The 24,478-nt window shown below is 40.6% G+C and overlaps 1 long non-coding RNA gene across 1 annotated transcript; it reads right to left on the bottom strand.

Annotated features, from left to right (window-relative positions):
* Positions 1-1,276: 1,276 nt before the first annotated feature.
* Positions 1,277-3,656, bottom strand: LOC104650798 (uncharacterized). The gene is made up of 2 exons (XR_744409.1): positions 3,077-3,656; positions 1,277-1,483 (listed from the first exon to the last, which is right to left on the bottom strand). It is a non-coding gene; the product is annotated as an uncharacterized LOC104650798 (long non-coding RNA).
* Positions 3,657-24,478: the final 20,822 nt, after the last annotated feature.

The following is a 24,478-nucleotide window of genomic DNA, read 5'->3' as shown; positions in this document are numbered from 1 at the left end:
ATCCAAACTTAGAAATAAATAAAAGAGATTACTTCATGTTTAAGCCCTGGTCTTGGCTTGACTTTCTGTTGACTGGACTATTTTACAACTCCAGTCTTCCAAGGGATGAGTGTGGGAAGTTGCAGGTAAATCAAGGGCTCCAGGTGATTCTTATGTTTAGGGATGGTGGAAACTGCAGAGTGTCTTGCAGCTTCTCAAATTTTGATATGCCTATTAATCACCTGGGGATCTTGTTGATGTACAGGATTCTGATTGAGCAGGTTAGGGAGGGGATGCTGGAGTCTGCAGATCTAACAGAGTCCTAGGGTTGTCAGCATGGGCCACACTTGAGTAGCTGCAAATGCCCATTGAAATCATGTGGGGAGCTTCAGCAACTACTGTGGCTTTTGTCCCATCTCTGGAGATGCTGATTTAATTAGTATGGGTGCAGCTTGTGGATGGAGAGCTTGAAAAGGCCCCCAGCCGAAAGCAGCTTGCTGCTACGGCTGAGAACCAATGTTGTATATAGATCCATCTCTGTGCCTGCTTTTACTGTCATGCTGTTCTTCCCATCTGGATACCCCTTCTTTTTGTCTTCATTAAACCATACCCTGCAAGTTCTACCAAGCTCTGAAGATGACTTCCTTTTCCAAGATGATTTTCTTCCTTAGCCCAGCTTGTACTATTTCTTCCCTCACTTTGATTTACTTTAGCATAAATGCATACAATTTATACTACGTTATTATCTGATAACTTATAGGTGCCTTTTAAGATATGAATGTATCCAAGTTTTGTACCCTGAAACTTTGCTGTAGGGCTTTTCAGACAGTGACTAGATTTCTCCAGTCACTGTCTATGCATACATCTACTTTGGTGTCTAAACAATGTCAGGGAAAGTATCCAAACTTAGAAAAAAACAGAAGGGATTACTACATGTTTAAGCCCTGGTCTTAGCTTGACTTTCTGTTGACGGGACGATTTTACAATTCTGCAGGGGCATAGGTTAATTTGTTAATTTTGTCTAGCAGAGATGCAAATAATACCTGTCTTGGAAGTGCTAACCTCAGGTTGTGGTAAGACATTAGTCAATTTCATATGTAACCCAGCAATCTTAGTCTAATATTCGTTTATTAAAATGGCTATATATATCTCACTTGTTCCTTCATTAATTAACGAGTTGAATAAAACCTTTGTCATATCATTCACATGAGAGTCCCGATTTTACCTTTTAAAAATGTTTTAAAACGCTCAAATGCTTAAGTAGGAGTTTAATCAATGCACTGTTAAATTAATTGAATTGATGAAGCAAGTGATAAAGTTTTATTTCTGGAGAGACAATACATCTTGCAAGTGTAAAACAGAATAATCAATAAATGAAATAACATGTGAAAAACCCTAAGTAGTAATAATTTCAGGCAGGAACAAGCCATGCTGATTTGGATGTTCTAGTCATGGATTATGAGGGTAATCACTCAACAGACATCTTCAGCTGCTTTTCTCCTCCCTGTGCATTTAATCAATGAAAATAGAGGTTCAGAATGAAATGTCAATAGTGGGAGGAGCCACAGCAATGGAATCGAATAATCAGTTCAAATCTTGGCTCTGTGCTCAGTAGCTGTTCTCTGTAAATTGAAGTTAATAAATCCCTATGAGAAGTGTCTGGTATATAACAAGTGCTCAATAAATGTTAGTACTCTTCCTCATGAGCAACTCGGAGGATAGGAGGAGGACAACTGCAGCCTGGATTGGAAACCTGAGTTATGGAGAAAGAGTTAAAATGACTTAATACTGTTTATACAGGGCCATAAAAACACCATCTGCGAGCTCCAGCCAGTTAAGCTATTACAAAGCTGACATGCACTAATGCTACACTGATAAGAAAGGAATGGCCAAAGTTTTGCTGTTTCTATCATTATTCGATGAGTTGCCATCTCGGGACCAGTTGCCAGTTTACCCATCACATAACCTGGTTGTTCAACGTTTAAAGATTTATTTTGGTCCTTAAATATTTATACTCTTCCCCCAACCTTTTATTGCTATAGTTACTGCTGGAGAAAAAACAAGACTCAGGAGGTTACTGTGTGGTATATCAGCAGTTCTAGGCTTTATCATTAGATTGGGGTATGTTTTATGTTGAATTAGACTCAGATGAGTGGACTAATATTAAACTCTCATTTTGCACGATGAGGCTAGATGTGCCTTGGAGAAAAGGATAAGGTCTATTCCTTTTCATATTATCAGTCAGTGAAGAAAAGGCCACTTGCTCTGTAATGCACAGCTGATCCAGAGGTGAATAGCAGCAGATTCTGGACCTTGGGCGGGGGGTGGTTTGCCTCCAATAAAGTATGCAGCTGAAGGTTGTCCCAGTGGTAGAAGTGAGCTCAATGATTGCTCCTGCTGCCTCTCATAACACCTGCATTTGGCTCCTTGGTACCCATTAGGCATAATGAAGAGTTGATTCCATATCCCTGGGACATTTGGCCTCATTTGGATGATTAAAGAGAATGAAATATATATCCCAGACACCTGCCTACTTGCAATAATAATAGCCTATATTTACATAATATCTTTCTCAAAGAATCTCAAAGTCCCTTGTCTTTGAAAATCTATTTCTGATAGGGAGGGTAAGATAATTTTATTTCTCTTTTGCAGAATCTTTGAGCCATGATGGGATCTAAATATTTGGTCATGTTGGTAACTATTCTTTGTCCCAAACTTTGCTGCATGTTGAAACCAACTGGAGATCTTAACAAATATGGAAACGCAGCTCCTATGCCTAGGCATTCCCATCTAATTGCTCTGGGGTTGGGGGTGGAGGATCAGCTGGGCATCAGGATTTTTAAAAGCTCCCTAAGTAATATGAATGTGCAGAAAAGCCTGGGGACCACATAGGAAAAGGCATTTGGTCTAAGATATTTCTCTGAAGTATTAGCATTAGGAAACATTCAGGTGGCTGAGCCGTTAGAATTACTCTTCCCCACTGGGTTCTCCATTCTTTTTGCTCTTTTCACTTTGGACCAACTCTACTAATAAGGGAGACAGACATTTAAAATATAGCTCAAAGCCAGAATTCTTGGGATGATCCCCACTCTCTTACCTTCAGTCAATAGTAGGTTAGGTCAGATCATTATCTTCCAGTAGGAACTATATCTTGGTGTAGTAATCTAGAGAGAAGGTAATTAAATCCACATATAACTAGATTTAAAAGATGACAAAAAAAATTCATCCCCTGGGAACTCTGTATACTGCTGTGTGTGTAGCCAATATTTAGGAAATAGTTTTCCGTTCAGTAAACTGGTGTTTTAAGGAGGGAAAATGTAAAAGACATTTTAATGACAGTGGAGGAAAGGATTCTACAAGTCATGAATGAGTTTAACAGGGGGTTGTGGTGGTGTGGCTGGGTGGGGCAGTCAGTTTATCCTTAAGCTTATTTGTTGTTCTTAGACTTTCACAAATATGTTCAGGCATGGCAGAGGGTTGGAAAAGCCAAGAAGCAACCAGTATGTCCTGAGTCTCTGCATTACTACTGGCGATTCAGCTATGACTTCTGGTGTGGGACCAACTCCCTTGAAAATGTATGGATCTGATGGTGACAATTATAGGACTGTTTCTGGAAGCAGCTGTTGCCTATAGGGAGTAAGGCTGGCTTCTCAGATGTTGAGCTGCCTTTCCATCTGCTGAAAGGAAGAGCAACCAGAAGTCAAAAGCAGAACAATCACAAAAAGTGGGACCTGCACAGAAGCAATAGAAAAGAGAGGAGTGATGGGAGAGAAGGCAATAAAACCTTAATTACTTACCAGGAAGAGTACATTCTCTTAGTGTCTTTGGCACTAAAGATAAAAGCTATGTCCTCCACCGTCACTAATGGAAAGGAAATGAAGTGATGAGAAGATGCATTAGGGAGGCCGGGATCTGGGCCAGCTCACTGGTTTCATGGGCCCCAGGAAGACCCTAGAGTCTCATGACTCTCTGACTATGTCTCAAGTGAACAGTTACCTCCTTGCTATAGTCCCTTTGGTGTCCCTAAATGTTAGAATATTTTCAATTTAATTGTGGAGGCACGAGAACATCCATGGATATTTAGAATATCTGAGCAATTCTCAGCAGACATTAGGTGAGTTTGTTGTAGGTTGTCCCAGTTTTCCAGGGCTGCCCTAACACATTACCACAAATTGGGTGGCTTAAAACAGTAGAAATTTATTCTCTCGAAATTCTGGAGGCTGGAAGTCTGACGCCAAGGTGTCAGTGGGGTCGTGCCTGCTCAGAAGGCTCTGGGAAAGAATCCTTCCTTGCCTTATCCCCAGGTGGCTCCTGGCTATCCTTGGCATTCTGGGGCTTGGGGCTGCATCACTCCAGTCTTCGCCTGCATCACTCTCTTCCCTGTGTGTTTTCCTGTGTCTTCTCTTCTTGTATGTACCAGTCTTTGAATTTAGAGCTCACCCTAAATTCAGGATCACTTCATTTTGACACCCTTGCCTAATAACATCTAAAAAGACTGTTTCTGGCCAGTCATGGTGACCCACACCTGAAATACTAGCACTTTGGGAGGCCAAGGCAGGCAGATCACCTGAGGTCAGGAGTTCAAGACCATCCTGGGCAACATGGTGAAACCCCGTCTCTACTGAAAATACGAAAATTAGCTGGGCATAGTGGCAGATGCATGTAATCTCAGCTACTCAGGAGGCCGAGGCAAGAGAATCACTTGAACCTGGGAGGCAGAGGTTGCAGTGAGCCCAGATTACACCACTGCACTCTAGCCTGGGTGACAGAGCAAGACTCCGTCTCAAAAGAAAAAAAAAGATTATTTCTAAATAAAGTCACATTCTAAGGTTCCAAGTGAACATTAATTTGTTGGAGGGGGGCTGACACTATTCAGCTCACTACAAAGAGAATACAAGAGGAAAAAAAGACTGACATATGGATTGAGAGCAGGGCCTAGAGCTGTGACTACCATTGGCTGTTCATTAGAAATACCTGGGCAAGGGCAGCCTTTAAAATCCCTATCCTGGCCCCAACTCCAGATATTCTCATTTAATCAACCTGGAATGGGGCCTGATTAACATAAACAATCTAGGGGCTGAGCACAGAACATATATGGATAAAGGATAAAGAGGGTTGATCTAAAGTAATAAGGAGGAATGGTGTCTCAGGGGCGGAAGGAGCCTGGAGACCTACATGCAGCATTGAGAAGACTTCAGATTTGATTTGGTAATGTCTCCTAAAGAAAATGGGTTTGTGGGCTTTGAAAGACAAGTTGCCAGTTTGAGATGCCAAGTTTAGACTTGTAAGAATTCTTCTATAATATCTTAGATCTGTGGGAATGGTAACCTAGCCCAAAAATGCATATGGTGATAATGACACAGAATATGTGGGATAAATGTTGACCTGAAAAATCCAGAATATGGGGAATTGACTTACCTAAGAGGACTCTATGAATGAATTTTCTACTCAGGAACCAGGTCGTGTTCTAAGCCTCCTTTGCCCAGTTGTATATACACTATGCTCTGGAGTGATTCTGCTATATTTTCGGATTCTATTCTGGGGGACAGTTGGACATTCTTCTCCATACAAAAATTCAGGACATTTTTCTAAAGATCAAGCATCTACTTCTCTCTCTCTCTCTCTTTTTTTTTTGAGACAGAGTTTTTCTCTTTTGTCCAGGCTGGAGTGCAGTGACTCAATCTCCGCTCACTGAAGCCTCTGCTCCCTGGAGTCAAGTGATTCTCCTGTCTCAGCCTGCTGAGTAGCTGGGATTATAGGTGCCCACCACCATGCCTGGCTAATTTTTGTATTTTTAGTAGAGACGGGGTTTCACCATGTTGGCCAGGCTTGTCTTGAACTCCTGATGTCAGGTAATCCACCCATCTCGGCCTTGCAATGTGCTTGGATTACAGGTGTGAGCCACTGTGCCTGGCCAAGCATCTACTTCTAAAAGAGCTAACTCACTACCCAATATCCCTTTTTAATAGTGAGATCCAGATTAGTACTAAGCCATGTCAGTTAGTAGCTGCATGACCTTGGGCAGGTTATTTATCTTTGTTTTACAGATGAGTTTATTAATATCTACCTTAATGAGTTATTATCAGGATTAGATTGTTATGATATCTTATAAACATTATTTTTCTCTGTCTCTTCTCCATCCCAGATGATGAGACTTTTTTTAACCAAATAAACACTATAGATTATTGAATGACCTATGCAACTGTTATGTATGTTTTCTTTTCTTTACTTTTTTTTTTTGAGACAGAGTTTCACTCTTGTTACCCAGGCTGGAGTGTAATGGCGTGATCTTGGCTCACCGCAACCTCCGCCTCCTGAGTTCAGGCAATTCTCTTGCCTCAGCCTCCTGAGTAGCTGGGATTACAGGCACATGCCACCATGCCCAGCTACTTTTTTGTATTTTTAGTAGAGATGGGGTTTCACCATGTTGACCAGGATGGTCTTGATCTCTTGACCTTGTGATCCACCCGCCTCGGCCTCCCAAAGTGCTGGGATTACAGGCTTGAGCCACCACACCCGGCTATTTATGTTTTAAAAAGCAATGATATTATAATGGTACTAATAATGGCTGACATTCTCTGAATGCTTTATATGTGCTGAAAACTTGAAAAGATTTTGGCACATATAATTTCATTAGCTATTACAATGATTCTATTACCTCCTTGTAAAGAGAGAAATAATGTATATAATGTGCAGTAGATATATAAATGATATATATTTATGTAAATGATATAAATAACATATATAACTTATGTAATGTATCCATCTTCACAAATGAAGAAATTGCAAGGGTGCACAGCTCTTTTGACCTAAAAATTGCACATTATTCACTCTACTTTACAGTTCTTCCAACTCACTTGTGACCTATGTGAGGACAGGGGCCTATGTCAGGCAGGGCCAGTGACCAACTCATGGTTGCCTTTCAAAAAGTCCTTGTAAACACTTAGAACTATGTTTTCTAAAAGCCAGAATCGAGATGAATGAGCCTCAAGAGTGCTCAGTAAGTCTTTCTTCGTATTTACAAATATTGTGTCAATATTTTCATTTTAGAGTGTAAATTATCAAAAACAATTGCTAATTAAAAAATGAAAACAGGTAACATTCCATTAGTGTTTCATGAGTTAGAACAGTTTCATGAGAAAGCTTCATTATTTCTGATATATTTTTAGGCTATTGATACAAGTAAAGCTGAAGAATCTATAGATCCACAGGGTTGGAGAACCATTAAGAGGATAAAAGAAGATAAAAGGGGCATCACCTTTCACGAGTTCAAGTAAATCAGTTTTTAAATCTTGGCATAAAGCTTTATAACCCAGGTATTGACACATATAATGTCATTATGTTTTTATAGTCGTGTAATAGGTAATAAAAATATGCAGACTGTCCCCTGTCAGCAGGGATCTATATCTCTAAATTGATTAAAAGGAAATTAGGGATGAATAATACTTTACATATCTCCCAAAATAAGTACATTAAGCAGGATGTGGGGTTGGGGGGTAGACCCCAAAAGGATACAAGCAGAAACAAATAAACCTAATTGTATTGTAACTGTAATATTTTGCCTGTTGCACACAGCAAGTCAGTATACTGAGACTCTTGGTTTGCAGCAGAGAAAGATGTTTAATCATGGAGTTGCAGAACAAAGATGGGAGAAAACCTCAAATCCATCTCCCTGATGAGTTTGGGGCTAGGGTTTTTAAGGGTTTTGGAGTGGGCCGAAGTATGGAGATTGTTGGTTGGTTAAAGAGTACAGGATAAAGTCAGGGCACAGGGAGATGAAAAAGCTGTATTCTCAGCTGATCTCCCTTTTCTGTGAGGGTCTTCAAACTGGTTGCTGGAATTCAGGGTCTGAAAAACATCTTAAGCAATCTTTAAACAAAAGCCTATGATTCTAATGTCTATAGGAAAAATCCTGTCTATAGGAAAAATGTGGATGCAGATTAATTTTAGTTATAACTATATTTGTGTCCAGAATCCATTGTGCACTTTTTGTTCACCCTGTGGGAGTGGTTTCAGTATTACAAATGAAGAACATAACCACACTGAAGGGTGAAGGGTTCCCCTTGGCACTCTGAAGATTTGCCAAAAAAAAAAAATATCAACTTGCAAAGGCAAATTAATAGGAAAAAAATATTACAGTAGGTAGTCAGGCAGACATAAGCAGGGCAGGAGGGGCTTGTATTTCACAGGAACTACAGGCAACCATCAGGTGATGGTCAGGCTGTTATTAAGTGTCTTTCTAAAATAATAAGTGGTTGCAGCCAGCACAGGGGAACGGGAGTCTCCCAACAGACAGAAACACCTGAAACTGCTGATCAGCAGCTTCTCAATAAGATCTCAGAAACTGGGTGAATGGGCTCACACATGCAGATTCAAAGGCAAATGGCAGAGTTCAACTGGCATATAATCTCCTAAGAACATTCCACCGATAAGGGAAGAATGCCTCAAGGGAACATTCATACAACTCCAGTAAACATGCGGCACCCCTCAAGTGCTGGCAGGCCACTGTACAAGCAAACAGCCCAACCCCAAAGAGGAATCAGGGGAGGAATAACGCAGGCTCTGGAAAATGCCAACATGTAAAACCCCAAGTCAAAAGTCAGACTGTGCACTTGCTCTCTCAAGTGCGTGGCCCTCTTCCAAGTGTACTTCCTTTCATTATCTGTCTAAAGCTTTCCAATAAACTTTCACCCCTGCCTTTGCTACCATCTCTCACTCTGCCTTATGCCCTTCTGAGGGGCAGGAACTGAGGTTGCTGCAGATTTGTAAGGATTCACTGCCAATAACAAAAGGGCAGGGCCTGGTGGCTCGTACCTGTAATCTTATCACTTCAGAAGGCTGAAGCAAGTGGATTGCTTGCACTCAGGAGTTCAAGACCAACCTGGGAAACATAGTGCAACCCTATCTCTAAAAAAATAAGAAAATTAAAAACTTAGTTGGGCATGGTGGAATGCACCTGTGGTCCTAGCTATTCCGGAGGCTGAGGAAGATTGCTTGAGCCCAGGAAATTGAAAATGTAGTGAGCTGTAGTCACGCTACTGTACTGCACTCCAGCCCAGGTGACAGAGCAAGACTGAGTCTAAAATAAATAAATAAATAAATAAATGAGAGAAAAGGCATACAAATTTATTTAGCCTGCACACATGGGAGCCTTTAGACTGGAGACCTAAACCTCCTGTATTAGTCCATTTTCACACTAATATAAAGAACTTCCCAGAGACTGGGTAATTTATAAAGGAAAGAGATTTAATTGACTCTGTTTCTTATGGCTAAGGAGGCCTCAGGAAACTTACAATCAGGAGAACGTGAAAGGGAAGCAAGCACCTTCTTCACGAGGTGGCAGGAGAGAGCACACGTACGTGCAATGGGAAGAGGACCTTGTAAACAATCAGATCTTGTGAGAAGTCACTCATTATCAGGAGAACAGCAAGGGGGAAGCTGCCCCCCATGATCTAATTACCTTCTACCAGGTCCCTCCCTCAAAACTGGGGGATTACAATTCAAGATAAGATTTGGGTGCCAAACACAGAGCCAAGCCATATCATCCCCCAATGATGTACAGAAGCTGATATATCATTTTAAGGTTACAGAAAGAATGTGCACTCGGGGCATGGCCAAGAACAAGTTACGGAAGTAAATCAAATTTTAGTGGTAAAAGAGGTTATAGAAGAGAGAAAGGAAGAGTCTTGGCTAGCAAAGGTGGTCTTGTTATGTAGATGAAAGTTCACAAGTAGGAGTCATTACAGATAATAGATAGTAAATGTTTCTTTTAGACCTTTAAAGGTGTTAGACTCAGTTAATCTTTCTTAGATCTGGATACGGGAAAAGCTGACTGGATTAATGGAAATTCTCTACAGGTGAAAATTTCCCCCACAGAAGACAGCTTTGCAGGCCCACTTCAATTAGGTGGTTCTGTGGCAGCCATCTCGAAATATGTCAGATGAATATGTTTTAGGATAAAATATTTTGATTTCTTTCAAGGAGATGCAGAAAACATGAACTAACTTAGGTAACTGGGAAATAGCGTTTTGACTGGATGCCCTAATGCTAAAATGGAAAAAATGCACAGGAATACTATACTCCAGTTAATACATCTTTTTGTCAGAGTGTTGTTTAGCAATTCTATAGTGAAACACTTTGTTCTAGGACTGAACAAAAAAGTGAATATATTGTAGATAATGAAAGCCAGGTTTCTCACTGTCAGAAAAACAAATTATATGTAAGAAAAGGGGACAGAATTAACCTTGTGGTGCTGGAGTGGAATTGGAAGTATCAGTATGAACTCATGGTTTCTAACATGTACATATATAAGTTGATAAATAAAATATATGCATGAATTAGTATATGACATATATTTTTCTACTATGTCTGCTTAAGGTTCCAGGGAACAATGATACTCTGTATCAATAAGCACTCATATCTTGGTTTCGAAATCTTATTCTTTGACAAAAGAAATTGTATAACCACAAGATAGGTTCTCCCAGCCAGACAGCTGATTTAACAAGACAGGAGAATTGCAAGAGAGAAAGAGTTTAATTCATGCAGAGCCAGCTGTACAGGAGACCAGAGGCTTATTATTACTCAAATCAGTGTCCCTGAAAACTCAGGTGTCAGAACTTTTAAGGATAATTTGGTGGGTAGGGTCGGAAAGTGGAGAGTGCGGATTGGTCATGTTGGAGATAAACTCATAGGGAGTGAAAGCTCTCCTGCTGCGCTGAGTCGGTCCCTGGGTGGGAGCCACAAGACCAGATGAGCCAGTTTATTGATCTGAGTGGTACCAGCTGATCCATTAAGTACAGGATCTGCAAAATATCTCAAGCACTGATCTTAGAATTTACAATAGTGATGTTATTCCAAGGAGCAATTTGGGGAGGTTCAGAATCTTGCAGCTTCTAGCCACATGATTCCTAAACTTTAATTTCTAGTCTTGTGGCTAATTTGTTAGTCCTGCAAAGGCAGTCTCATCCCCAGGTAGGAGGAGGGTTTGCAGGAAGGGAAAGGGCTGTTATCATCTTTGTTTCAAAGTTCAGTTCCTCCCAAAGTGAGTTCAGTCTGTGCCCAGGAATGAACAAGGACAGCTTAGAGGTTAGAAGCAAGATGGAGTCAGGTCACATCTCTTTCACTGTCACAGTTTTCTTATAATTTTCGCAAAGGTGGTTTCAAAATTACGGTTCCTCATTTGAGAAATGATTGATTCTAAGGCTGGGGCACAGAAATACAAAATGAGCCTGGAGCATCTTACACTATCAGAAAGTAAAGAAGTTCTAAAAAAAAAAAAAAAAAAAAAAGAAAGAAAGAAAAGTAAAAAACAAAAAGGATGAGGCAGTGTCAAAAAGAAACCAACCTAAAAGAGCTCCCAACAGCTAAAGTGGACAATTTGAGCAACGGAATAGGTAACAATAATATTGAAAACGCCGTTACAAAATTATGACAGTAAGAAAAATCTGATGAAGCTGACTCCATCTTGCTTCTAACCTTTAAGCTGTCCTTGTTGATTCCCAGGCGTATAGGCCAAATTAACTTTGGGAGGACTTTAGTTTATAGTTTAACCTTAAAGCAAGAATGACAATAACCATTTCCAAAACTACCCCTCATTTTTTGGGTTTTAAAACACCTTTATCAGCTGGCTCACATGGTGAAACCCCGTCTCTCCTAAAAATACAAAAATTAGCTGGGCATGGTGGCAGGCACCTATAATCCCAGCTACCAGGAGGTTGAGGTTGCAGTGAGCCGAGATTGCTCCACTGCACTCCAGGCTGGGTGACAGAGCGAGACTGTCTCAAAAAAGAAAACACCTTTATAACACTAATAAAAAGCTTCAAGATTAGGATTATGGGAGGGGCGTGAACTCTGCTGAGATGTAGGCATAGTTAGAAGATAACAAGACATTGTAGCCAGAAGACAGGAGATTTGTAAACTCCCTGATTGCCCCTATATATATCATCACTATTGTAAAACTTAAAATTGGAGTTTGAGGTATTTTCCAGACTCTTCATTCTGATGAACTAACCGGAGCCACCTGGACTGGTAACCTATACTGAGAAACTGGCTCAACTGGTCTTGTGATCTCACCCGAGTTGTCAGTTGTCCAAATTAGGGAAAGCTGAATAAAGAACATACTAGAACTCTGTATTATTTTTGTAATATTTTTATAAATTTAAAAATTTTTAAAAATAAAATATTAAGAAATATTAATGGGATACTTGGATATCAGTAGAATAAGTGATAGGGTGGGAATCTATTACTCAAATCACCCTCCCTAAGAATATTTTATTTTAAAATAAAATTTTATTTTAAAATATTGGAGTATGAGCCATTTTTGTTCTTTTTCCTCTTAAAAACTAGTAGAACAATTTTTTGATTAAAATGAAAAAAATTGAAAAAAGAGAACTGTTAAAAATACTTTAAGAATAGATTTTAAGAATCGAGATAAAGATGAAAGATTCAACATCTGATTCACAATATTTAACAGGCATTAAACATTTTTTCATCTTTGTTTTAAAGATGTTTGTGGAGATTAAATTGTATAATATATGTAAAAATGCTTTGAAAAATGTAAAATGTGCTATAAATATCATTATTCTTTCTTTATAATCTGCATTTTCTTCTTGTTCATCCAGTCATTTGCTAGAGCTAATTTTATTTGTTTAATTTTTAAGGTGTTGCAGAAAAAAATTATAGGAAACTTGGTATAAGACAGATCTGCCTGTCATATAGTAGCTGCATAATAAATATATATTCAGTAAGTTGAATGAATGAACATGAATGAGTCTGGATTCTTTCACTTACTTGTTTCATCATCTTTAGAAATTGTTTAACCCCCTGAAGAGTTTTTTTCTTATGTATCAAACAAGGGTAATATCACCTGCTTTGAAGGGTTACTCAGAGGGTGAGGGATAGGAATGTATGCTCTTCATCAATGTCTGGCACTTAGTAATTGCCATAATCTTCATTCTCTTCATTATTATTCTTATTCTTATTTTTATCCTCATTGTTTTTATTCTCTCTCTCTCTTTTTTTTGGGGGGGGTGGGGGGACAGAGTTTCACTCTTGTTGCCCGTGCTGGAGTGCAATGGCATGATCTCGGCTCACCACAACCTCTACCTCCTGGGTTCCAGCAATTCTCCTGCCTCAGCCTCCTGAGGAGCTGGGATTACAGGCATGCTATTTTATTTTATTTTATTTTATTTTTTGCTGTTTTTAAGTAGAGATGGGGTTTCTCCATGTTGGTCAGGCTGGTCTCGAACTCCTGACCTCAGGTGATTTGCCTGCCCTGGCCTCCCAAAGTGCTGGGATTATATGTGTGAGCCACCGTACCCAGCCTTTTATTCTCTATTCTCTTCAGCTGCTTTCCTTCTTTCCCTCAGATTAAAATGCTGTATCTCTTCATCTTTCCTTTGTCAAAAATCTTATCTCTGCTTTAAGGCTCCTCTCATGCAGTCTTTCTCCACTGAATCCCATAATCTGTCATTCCTACCTTTCCTGTGATTTATGATATGCATAGATGCATGTATATGTTTCTGTGTAATCCTTTTTTATTTACACTGTAAATTCCTTGGGGTACCATTTTTGTTTCTTATCTGTTAATCTACTGCCTGCCACATAGTAAATATTAAACCATGAATCCTACGATGAAAGGCAGACCATGTCTTCGTGGCTTAGTATTATTTCTCCTGAGCTGATTCTTATGTCAGGCATATAGTAGGCATTCAATCAATATGGGATTCAATAAATACTAAGTAGCCAGTAGGCAAAAGTCTTTTGAATGTTGAACCATTTTTGTATCCTTTTTATTTGTTCAGAGCAACAGAGGGCTTGCTGCTGGACAGAGGGCTCTGTTACTATAAATTCATTCTTATATATTGGACCAGCTATCTTCATTATCGTCTGAAGAACAGCATTCAAGTACCTCTTTGGTTTAATCCTCACTTCCTTGTCAGTTTCAATTCCCACCACACCTTGAACCTTAGTGTGCACCTCAAATTCCAATTCATCGGATTGTTTACAAATTCCCAGAGAAACTCTGAACCCTTATTATATAAGCCTTGGCTCATGCTGTTTCTTTTGTCTGGAACATTTTCCCTCTCATTCTTGTCTGTCACCTTCTAGTCACCTTCACAGGCAGCTTAAAGGGTACCTCAATGAATTCCTTTTTTTTTTTTGAGACGGAGTTTCGCTCTTGTTACCCAGGCTGGAGTGCAATAGCGCGATCTGGGCTCACCGCAACCTCCGCCTCCTGGGTTCAGGCAATTCTCCTGCCTCAGCCTCCTGAGTAGCTCGGATTACAGGCATGTGCCACCATGCCCAGCTACTTTTTTTTGTATTTTTAGTAGAGATGGGGTTTCACCATGTTGACCAGGATGGTCTCGATCTCTTGACCTCGTGATCCACCCGCCTCGGCCTCCCAAAGTGCTGGGATTACAGGCTTGAGCCACCGCGCCCGGCCAACCTTAATGAATTCCTAATGTCCTTTTGTTCTTTCCTGTTCTGCAGCAAATTGCTTGTTGCTTTATCCAGCTTCTATTTTATCCTTACTGAATAATACGAGGCAGTTGTTTACCCTTATATCTTTTCTAGACTAGAGGTTCTTACACTTCAATGTGCATAGGAATTACTGAGACAACTTATTAAAAATGCAGATTCCTGAAATGCAGCCCTGACCTGGGCTTGTCACCATCACAGTGTTGGTCCTGGTGAAATTCAGGAGTTAATAATGAAGAGTCCCAGGACGCATCTCAAAGGCAGGGAATGAGAATCTCTGAGGAGAGGATCTTCATTTATAACAAACATCTTTGAATTGCACTTGGAGCAGTACCAGGACAGCGATGAGCATGCTTGTTCACTGGAACCTCATGAAGTCTGGCCCTTGTGGGCCTGCGATCAATGAAAGGGACACATATGAACATCTTCACGCCAAGCAACAAAATTACGACTCAAGTCTTTGCCAAATGGAAGAGGATTCCTAAACACTTGAGGAGTGGAGGGAAGTCACTTTGTAGAGAAATGGGAGACAGGCCCCAAGCCCAAGTGAACTTCAGCCTCGCTTCATCAGCTGACGCCACTGTGCAGCTCCTTTTTCATTCTACACAGAAAATGAGAGGACCCGTTCAGGTCACATGGTTAATGGGAAGGCTAATATAGGTGGCAGTAATCGATGATTTGCTAGCTCAAAGTCCTTTAAGCCGGGCAGTAGAGATGACCCTTGCTTATTGATTATCATCCAATAGTTTTTTTTTTATCCTTAGCATCCTTGGGGACAGATAGAGTGGAGCTGGTTAGGAAAGGGGCTTAAAGAAGGTCCATAAGTTATTCTCGGAGAAGTTAAGGCATTGAGCCTGGACGTGCACCTTCCTTCCTTTCAAGTGCGCTTACAAGAAAGAGAGAGGAAATGAAATGGGTTTCTAATTATTTAAATTGGAACTACACTCTGCTGAGCAGTGCATTAGCTAGCATTCTTCCTCCATGTGAGCTGTCGGTAAGGCCAGGAGAAGGAGATTAAACATGTCAGCAATAGGTGTGGAAATAATTGGGGGCAGTAATTGGGAGAAATCCGGGCACCTGATTGTGACTGCTGTCCAGTTTTTTCTTTCAAAATCTGAATTTACATTAACGTGTTGATGACCTCATTCAAACTGGATGGCATTTGTTAACAATAGAAATAATTACAAAAGGACTTGCATTTAAATAATCAAATGACAAGTCACAACCTCGAAACACTCCTCTAGAGTTGCAAAGTGGATACAGGACTCCTGTTTCCATACACAAGTCCCTCATTTCTTAGTTTTAGAAAATTTATTTGTTATTCTTTTCCAGTTGGATTCAGGGGTAGGTCCGGTATCTGTTTTTCTAATTTGAGAGCTTGGATTCACCCCACAGCTGGAATTTTTGGGTGGCAACAAATATCTTTATAGGTTGTTTGAGAGAGTTGGGTTTATTTTCTGTCGTGTAGGTATTCAGCAAAAGTTAGTTTAATCTAAATTTTATTGCCCTAAATAAAATTCTTTTTTTTGGTTCAAAGATAATGAACTATTTATTCCAATACCAATCAATTTTTATGTTGTGTGTGTGTAGGGGGATAGTTTATGAACACACTAAGTGAAAATTAGCAATCATGAATGACCATTGGTGTCTTAAATAAAAAAGTTTACCTAGGCTGGATGTGGTGGCTCATGCCTATAATCCCGTCACTGTGAGAAGCTGAGGTGGGAGGATCCCTTGAACCCAGAAGTTTGAGGTCAGCCTGGGTTACATAGGAAGACCCTGTCTCTACCAAAAAAAAAATTATCCAGGTATAATGGTATGTACCTGTGGTTTCAACTACTCTGGAGGCTGAGGCAGGAGGATTGCTTAAGCCTGGGAGATTGAGATGCAGTGAGCCGTGATTGTGCCAATGCTCTCCAGGGCTCCAGCCTGGGTGGCAGAGCAAAACCTTGTCTCAAAAATAAAAATTACTATATATATAGTTTATAACTATATATACAAAGTATGTAAGAACTATCTAAACAATCTATCAATCGATCTATCTAAAATTCTTTTATTTTTTTGAGACAGAATCTTGCTCTGTTGCCCAGGCTGGAGTGCAGTGGCATGATCTTGGCTCATTGCAACCTCTGCCTCCCAGGTTCGAGTGATTCTCCTGCTTCAGCCTCCTGAGTAGCTGGGATTACAGGTGCACGACACCACACCCAGCTAATTCTTTTTGTATTTTTAGTAGAGACAGGGTTTCACCATGTTGGCCGGGCTGGTCTCAAACTCCTGACCTCAAGTGATCCAACCACCTCTGCCTCCCAAAGTGCTGGGATTACAGGTGTGAGCCACCATGCCCAGCCTTTTCACTTTATTTTCAAGGTTCCAAAATCTCCCCTTTTGAAATTTCTCTCAGTGAGAAAATTGATACCAATAATTTGCATTTTAAAAAGTATTTAAAATGACATCTAACATGAATTTAAAAATCTATCTTGTTACGGAAATTGAAGCATTTTGGATTCAGAAGGAAGCATTATTTTGGGGACTGGGAGGATTTTCCTAGCTAAAAGATTATACAGTGTGTATTCGCCTAGCTCACTTGCAGGCATGGTGCCCTTGCCTTCTTGGCAAAGGCAGGAAGCGGATGCTTCAGCCTGATGCTAACAATGATGCTCTTTCATTGGCTTGGCACTCTCTAGTTATAAGTTGACTTTGCATCCATGATCTCATTAGAGCCCTCCAACAGTCCTAGCAGGAAGTCAGGGCTAATATTTTAGCCTTGTTTGGTTGCAGAGGAAATGAGGCTCAGAGAGAGTGTGACTGATTAAAAGTTGAATTGTGGAACTGGGACTTTCCAATCGGAGCCAGCCCTGCCCTCTTCTTCCTCTCTCCTCCCTTCCTGCACTAAACCTCTACCACATACCACACAGTGTGCAGGCACCAGGGATTTCCATGAGCTTCCCTTGAATCTTGCATATAAAGCAAAGTTCCTGTCCCGAAGGGGCATACAATAAACTAAAGAGGGCTAAACACAAAATCCATTAAAGGCACCGAAGTGTTAGAGAGGCTGTGTTACAAAGATTTACAGAAAGTAGTGTGAGAAGACAAGGGGAGTATTAATCAATTGCATATGGGACTAAGGGAAGTGGGACTGTGATGCATTAGGAGAAGTTCATGAGACAGTAAGGTTCCAGCAAAGTTTAAAGTAAGAACAGCCACCAGACAGACCTGGAATTAGCCTTTTTACAAAGTGCATTTCCAGGAGAAGCTCTGTGCAGGGGATTACATGGCCAAATAATAGCCTGCACTATGGTATATCTGAAATTCCTAATTCTTATTGGGGTTTTGAGTACCTTGGGGAGCCCTTCAAAAAGAAATATTTAACTTTTGTCATTTAGCCAAAATGTGGGATTCTAGAGCTTTAAATACAAAATTTTAGAGAAAAATTAAAAGTTTCGATAATGTATTATATAACTGAAAAAAATTAGCTTATAGCTTATGTCTACTGGCTGGCAGATCTTAGCAGGCTGCTGAGATTTGCCTGTGGAAAATGCAGAAGTGAAGTGCAGTGAAGATCAGCCCCACTCAGATGGGTAATAAACCTTAAACCAGATAAACTAGAACACTGACAATATTGCTGTCTTATATATAAAACATTGAGCCATCCCAAGAAAGGACCTCAGGGTCCAAGAGGAATGTGGGAGAGTAGGAGGGGGGAAGCCAAAGGTGTGTCCTGATTTTTAATTCTTCCATCTGGCAGTGTGGCTAACTTGGAGGCAATTCTGAAGTGGAACCCCAGCCCTAAAATGGTGAGGATGAGGTTGCTGAAGGAAATGATGTGTAGCGTTTAATCAAGGGCAGAGGTTACTCATCGTGGGATGTGAACACCCCATCTTCCTGCAGATAAGGCTCAGTCTTCTTTCTTTTGCAAGGTGACTCAATTAGACAACAACCTGTTGACTGCCCCTTCTGTCTCCAAGGAGAACACCAGGTTTGTTCCTTAATTTCAGTATTTGTCTATCTCTCCCTTCTCCTTTTTCAAAATCGATTCTGAGAGGTGTTTCTTCTCCATGATATCTAAAACAGGCTATGGTCTTTTTGCTGTGATTTTGTATTATTTTCTTCCAGGATCCCCTTCGTATTACACTACACATCTGTTTCACCAGGGAGGAAACTTTTCCATCCTCTGAACCTATAATGGTGTTTGATACCCAGTAGAGACTCAAACTTACTGAGTAAAAATTTGAACGCCAGCTTTGAAAAGTAATAGATACTCAGGGGTCTTATTCTCATTTGGCAAACAAGCAGATAAAGGACGAGGGGCAGCTAGAAAAGGGAACTAAGCTTTATCATGCTAAATCATGTGTTATTCACTTTCCCCAGAATGCCTTATTTAGGATTTATGATACATCCCATGAATGGGTATTATTATATCATCACACCATTTGGCAGATGAAGAAACATAAGGTCAGAGAAGTTTCACCTGCCTTCAGTCACCCAGGCACTAAGCACAGAGTGGGGATGTGCACCTGGTATGTGAGGCTGAGCCACACTGCATCAGTTTAGGGTCACCAAGAGGATACTGGAATTTTCTGCAGATCTTATTAGTAATTAGTGTTAGATTCTTGTTATGTAGTATTTGAGTATAGAGGTAATTATGGATTTCTACAAATTTCTTCTTTGTACGTACTTGGCCTACATTAAAATTTCCTTCTAAATATGACAAAATCAGATTACCTGGAGGGGTTCGTCTGAAGGCTGAGGGTTAAATAATGCAATTTTTAAAATACATTCCCATTCTGCACTGAATTTGTCTGGGTAAAATGCATGAATCTTAAGATTTGAGAAATCGAGATCTAGGCTCCTTTGAGATACTTGTCATTCACTAGATGGCAGTGTTGTATTAACTTTACCTATTTCCTAGCAGGTTAAAAAACTTCAAGAGTATATTTCCTGTGATGCTGTAGTTGTCCAAGTATGCAGACTTTCCAGGTGTTGGTACAAGGACAATGTAGGGGACAAGCAAATATTGTGCATACATCTCTTTAGTATGGTCCTAAGTCCTAGTTTAGATTTAGGACTGTGATAAAGTACAGTTGGCTCTCAGTATTTGCAGGTTCTGCATCCATGGATTCAACCAGCCAGGGATTGAAAATATTAAACGGCCAGGCACGGTGTCTCATGCTTGTAATCCCAGCACTTTGGGAGGCTGAGGCAGGAGGATTAAGCTCGGGAGTTTGAGACCAGCCAAGGCAACATGGCAAAACCCTGTTTCTACTAAAAATACAAAAATTAGCTGGGCATGGTGGTTCACGCCTATAATCCCAGCTTCTTGGGTGGCTGAGGCAAGAGAATTGCTTGAACCTGGGAGATGGAGGTTGCAGTGAACTGTGATTGCACTGCTGCACTCCAGCTTGAGCAACAGAGCTGTGTCTCAAAAAAAAAAAAGAAAAGAAAAAGAAAATATTAAACAACAGCAGCAGCAAGCAGCAAGACTGCAAAAATAATAACACTAATGCAAGTAAAAAACAATACAGCATAACTGTTTACATAGCATTACATTGTATTAGGTATTGTAAGTAATCTAGAGATGATTTAAAATATACAGCAGGATATGTGTAGGTTGTATGCAAATATGACACCATTTTATATCAGTGACTTGAGCATCTGTGGACTTTGTTATTTTCTGGGGTCCTGAAGCTTATCCCCGTCACATACCAAGGAATGACTCTAGTAATTTGTGGAGGAATACGTTAATAGCTGGATTCACCGACAGATTGAAAAATAACGTCTTGCTGGACATTACGAAGCAAAATAAGTTCTCACAGGGATATGGCAACTTTAGAGAAAAGGAATAGAAAATATAGTTGCTTTAGCTCATAAATATAATCTATCTGCCTACTTCTGTAAGCTCTGTTACAGACCCTCAAGACCATTTCACTGGGACTAAGCATTTTCCTCTTTTAACTTATTTGTTTGAGATCTTTAATGGAGGCTTTCTCAATCTTAGCACAATCAGTAACTGGAGTTAGGTAATTCTATGTTTCGGGGACGGTCCTTTGTTTAGGATATTCAGCAGCATCCCTGGACTCTAGCCATTAGATGCCAATGGCAGCCTCCTCTGCCTTCAAGTTGCAACAACCAAAAATGTCTCCACTCGGCCAAATATCTGATTGGGAATAAAATTGACCTCAGTTTCAATCCACTTCTCTAATCCCTGTGGAGATTTGCCCCATGAAGTCTTTTGCCTGGGGATAGGGAGAGTGACTTTTATTGAGGAGAGTGACTGGAATTGGTAGCGCAGGGTCTTCCTATCTCCAAAGTTTCTAGTAAGATGATTAGACTGCCAATGTGACTGGGTTGCATTTCTAATGAGTCAAGCTGCTAACATCTGTTTGTGGTAATTGAGGAAGGCTGTGATGCTGCCTTGACTGACACCTCCATAACCTTTCCTTGCCCCTTCAGGTATTTGAGCTGGTCCCAGCCATCCTGTCCCATCAGCCTCTCACAGGAAGATGCCGGCAAGGTCATTGTGTTTTTTGAGAGTGGTTATCAATCTGGATAGTGTCCTAGATTTGATAATGCTGCATTGATTGGGACACAGTGTTCATTCTTGTAAACTGTGTCAGAGGCACAGAAAAAAAATATGTGTACAGTGTAAAATGGCCAAACACAACCAATAATAGTAACAACACTGACAACTCATGTATATTTATCTCACATGTGCCAAGTCACAGGAGCTTTATCGGAATTATTTCATTTATTCCTTATAGCAACTTTTAAATGTAGGTACTGTATTAGTCACTTGTTACAGCTTAGACAAAGTTAGCAAGAACTGGAATTAGGATTTATACCTAAGCAGCCAATACCAGAGCTTACATCGTATCCAGACCATGTGAGCTCAGTTTTCTAAATTCAATTTTAATTTTATTACATCATGTAGACACATATTTTTTCATAATTAACATAACATAAAAGTCTGAAAGCAAACATAACAAAATATTATCTGAAAGCAAACATACAATATTAACAGTCAGTTTCTCTCTGAATGGTAGCATTAGGAGTGAGTTTTTTTTTTTTTAGTTTCCTTTAAACTTTTCTGTATTTTTCAAGTTTTCTATATTAAGTGTTGATTATTTTTTATTAGAACTTATGTAAAAGTTTCAAAAATATATATGTTTGTGGGGAGAATGATAGGAAGAGTGGCAGCAAGCTAAAGGGATATTTGAGAAGCTGGGTCCTCCTGATTCTGGGGACAGAGAGAACAAGTTGACTACCTGGGTGGCGATGTCCCTTATAGATGTGCCCATAGCCACCCTCTAGCTGAATTCACATTAAATGACATTACAACTTACTCTAGTGCATTGCAGACTTGGTGGGATTCTAGAATTCCTCTGAATAAATTTATGTTTTTGAAAAAGTCTGACTTGCTATTGCAAGACCATTTTTGTCCAAGGACAGCCTTGTGGCAGTCTGTGTTCAGCTGCACACTCATCCTGATGCCATTCCATCCCAAAGGAGGCTGAACTGTGGCTGACTTTGGCCAAGCTTTGGTATGGCTTGTGAGAGAAGTGTGATTTCCTGGTGACCAAGTCACAGCTGCAGTTGCAAAAGCTCCCACCCTTCTGTTTCTATGGACAGGGTGGAGAGTTCTCCTGGCTTCCCTGCCACTGGCCTCAGGAGTTTGGACAAGAGTGTGGGACCACCCAGAAGACACAGCCACGTGGATCTCTCCTTGCAGATCATTCTAGAGAGAAGCTGCCTTGGGGGCAGAGGACAGCATTCTTGTCTGATGTTTGGTGTAAAATCCTTACACTTTTTCTTTCTCCGTAGAAATCTCATTATTGAAGGAGCTGACTAGAGTCAATGATGGAATTGGCTTTGCATAGAATGGAAATTGAAGGACTGGTAGGTCCTGCCCAACATCATCCTCCTGGAAGTGGCAGAGGAGGCTTCTGGTAACTACCAGTTTGGCTTGGACTTAGGGTGCCAATTCAGGGATGAAAGTGTCTGCCTCTCCTCCCTCATGGCCATCCCAGTTCCTTCAAAGGAATCTGAAGGAACAAAGATGTGGTTTAGCATTTTTCTCATCAAAGGCAAAGGTGACCAGAAAAGTAGGAAGCTACTGGGAGGCAATAATATTTTTCAAAGACACATTATTCCATTAATGTAAAACCCCAGCAGAGCCCCCAGTGGCTCCAGGTGTGGCATTAACACTGTGTCTTTTAACTCAGTCCACTCACTCTGCCCCTTACTGCTGCTGGCTAATTAAAACCATAGAGGCCTCAAACCCTATTCTTGGCAGTCTGCTTGGATTTCCCAGGCTAGTTCTTGCCCTTGATCTTGCCTAAATTGTTCCCACACAACTGTGTGCACATTCGGCTTCAATGTTCCATCTTTCTTTGCTGATCTCATGTGCAGCCTCTGGCTTGGGCATATTTAGTTTCTTTGTTCTTAACACGCAGTTCTCCCTAGGATGCTGATGCTGATAATGTTATTGCTCTATTGGGGCATAAACATGAAATGTTTTTTTTTTTTAATGAACTTTCAATCTTGTTATGACAAATGCCTTTTTCAAGTTCTGATGAGTGATTCTATAATTTCCTGTCCATCTTTAGACATTAAAAGCCAAGTTCCTTTGAAATTTTAGTCTTTAATGTGGTTTAAATTTTAGGCTCAGCATCCCTCTCTTCCCCTACCTGGCATAGGCTTGACCCAGTGCCTGAGGTCTGAGGCTCTTCTGCTGTTCTTCCACTTCTCTCACCCCAGCATTTTGATGAGATTGAGTGTGGGTGGGAAGGGCCTTCATTAAATTGCCATCTCTTTCTTCTCTCTTTTTGGGATTAACTTTGCTCAGGAGAGCTTTAGGGGTCCGGGAGGAGATGGTGGAGGCAGGTTCGTATCAGGATAACATGAGATGCGTGTCATGATGGGGAGGTTGTCTTGGCTATCTTAAGGCTCAGTGTGATTCTGCCTCCTTCTAGTGACCTCTTCGTGGCTGGTAAATTAGCTTCCACAGTTCTGCTCCATTGCTGAGGTTTCCCCAGAGAAGGAAGCCATGTCCCCTGAGACCGCTGATATTGGTCCATGTTTCAATCTTCTTTCCAAGGTGGCAGCTTCTCCTCCATTACCACCAGGATGGCCCCGGAGCTCCTGCTGTTTCACATGAAAGAGCAGAGATTTTCGCTGCAGGAGAGTAAGGTGAGGGGCTCCCATTGTTTTCTTCTTAGGCACCCTGTACCATAGTCCCTTCTTACCTTGATGCAATGGATCTTTCTGGTAAAGCTTTATAACTTTAAGTGGGCACTAGTTTTCATGTTCAAGAATATTACCTATCCTCAAGGGGTGTAGGTCAAGTTATCGCCAATTACTCTCTATGAGAGCTGCATAAGACTGGTTCTGTAGCTCTGAAAGCTTCATCCTGGGAGCGAGATGCCAGTGCCCCTATCTGGCAGGCACTCCTAATCTCTCCAAGGATTTGTTTGAAACCCCTTGCTATGGTGTAAATGTGTCTTCCAAAGTGTACATGTTGGAAACTTAATCTTCAATGCAACAGTGTTGAGAGGTGAGATCTTTGAGAGGTGATTGGGTCATGTGGGCTCTGCTCTCATGAATGCATTAACACCATTGTTTTGATTGCATTTGTTATTGTATGAGTGGGATTGTTATAAAAGTGAGTTTGGCCCCGTTTTGCTGCTTTGTTCTTCCACCTTTGGCATGAGACGAGGCAGCAAGAAGGCCCTCATCAGATGCTGACATTTTGACATTGTACTTCCCAGCCTTCAGAGCTGTAGAAGTAAATTTCTAATGTTTGTGAATTATTCAGTCTGTGGTATTCTGTTATGTTAATAGCAGCAGAAAATGAATTAGGACATCCCTGTTCCTTTTATTAGAGATGGGGACATAACATGTCATCCCAGACTCTGCATGTCTGACAAGGCCCAGGAGCTGATGACTGTCCTTTCCCACTCTTTCCCTCCAGGGCTACCTTTTATGAACTGGGAATACTTAGAGATTGTGGTGGTGGGTGGTA

This window comes from Saimiri boliviensis, chromosome 2 (assembly GCF_048565385.1).
Source record: "Saimiri boliviensis isolate mSaiBol1 chromosome 2, mSaiBol1.pri, whole genome shotgun sequence".
Taxonomy (NCBI): domain Eukaryota; kingdom Metazoa; phylum Chordata; class Mammalia; order Primates; family Cebidae; genus Saimiri; species Saimiri boliviensis.
The sequence above is the reverse complement of the archived record's forward strand: the minus strand, read 5'-3'. Positions and strand labels throughout refer to the sequence as shown.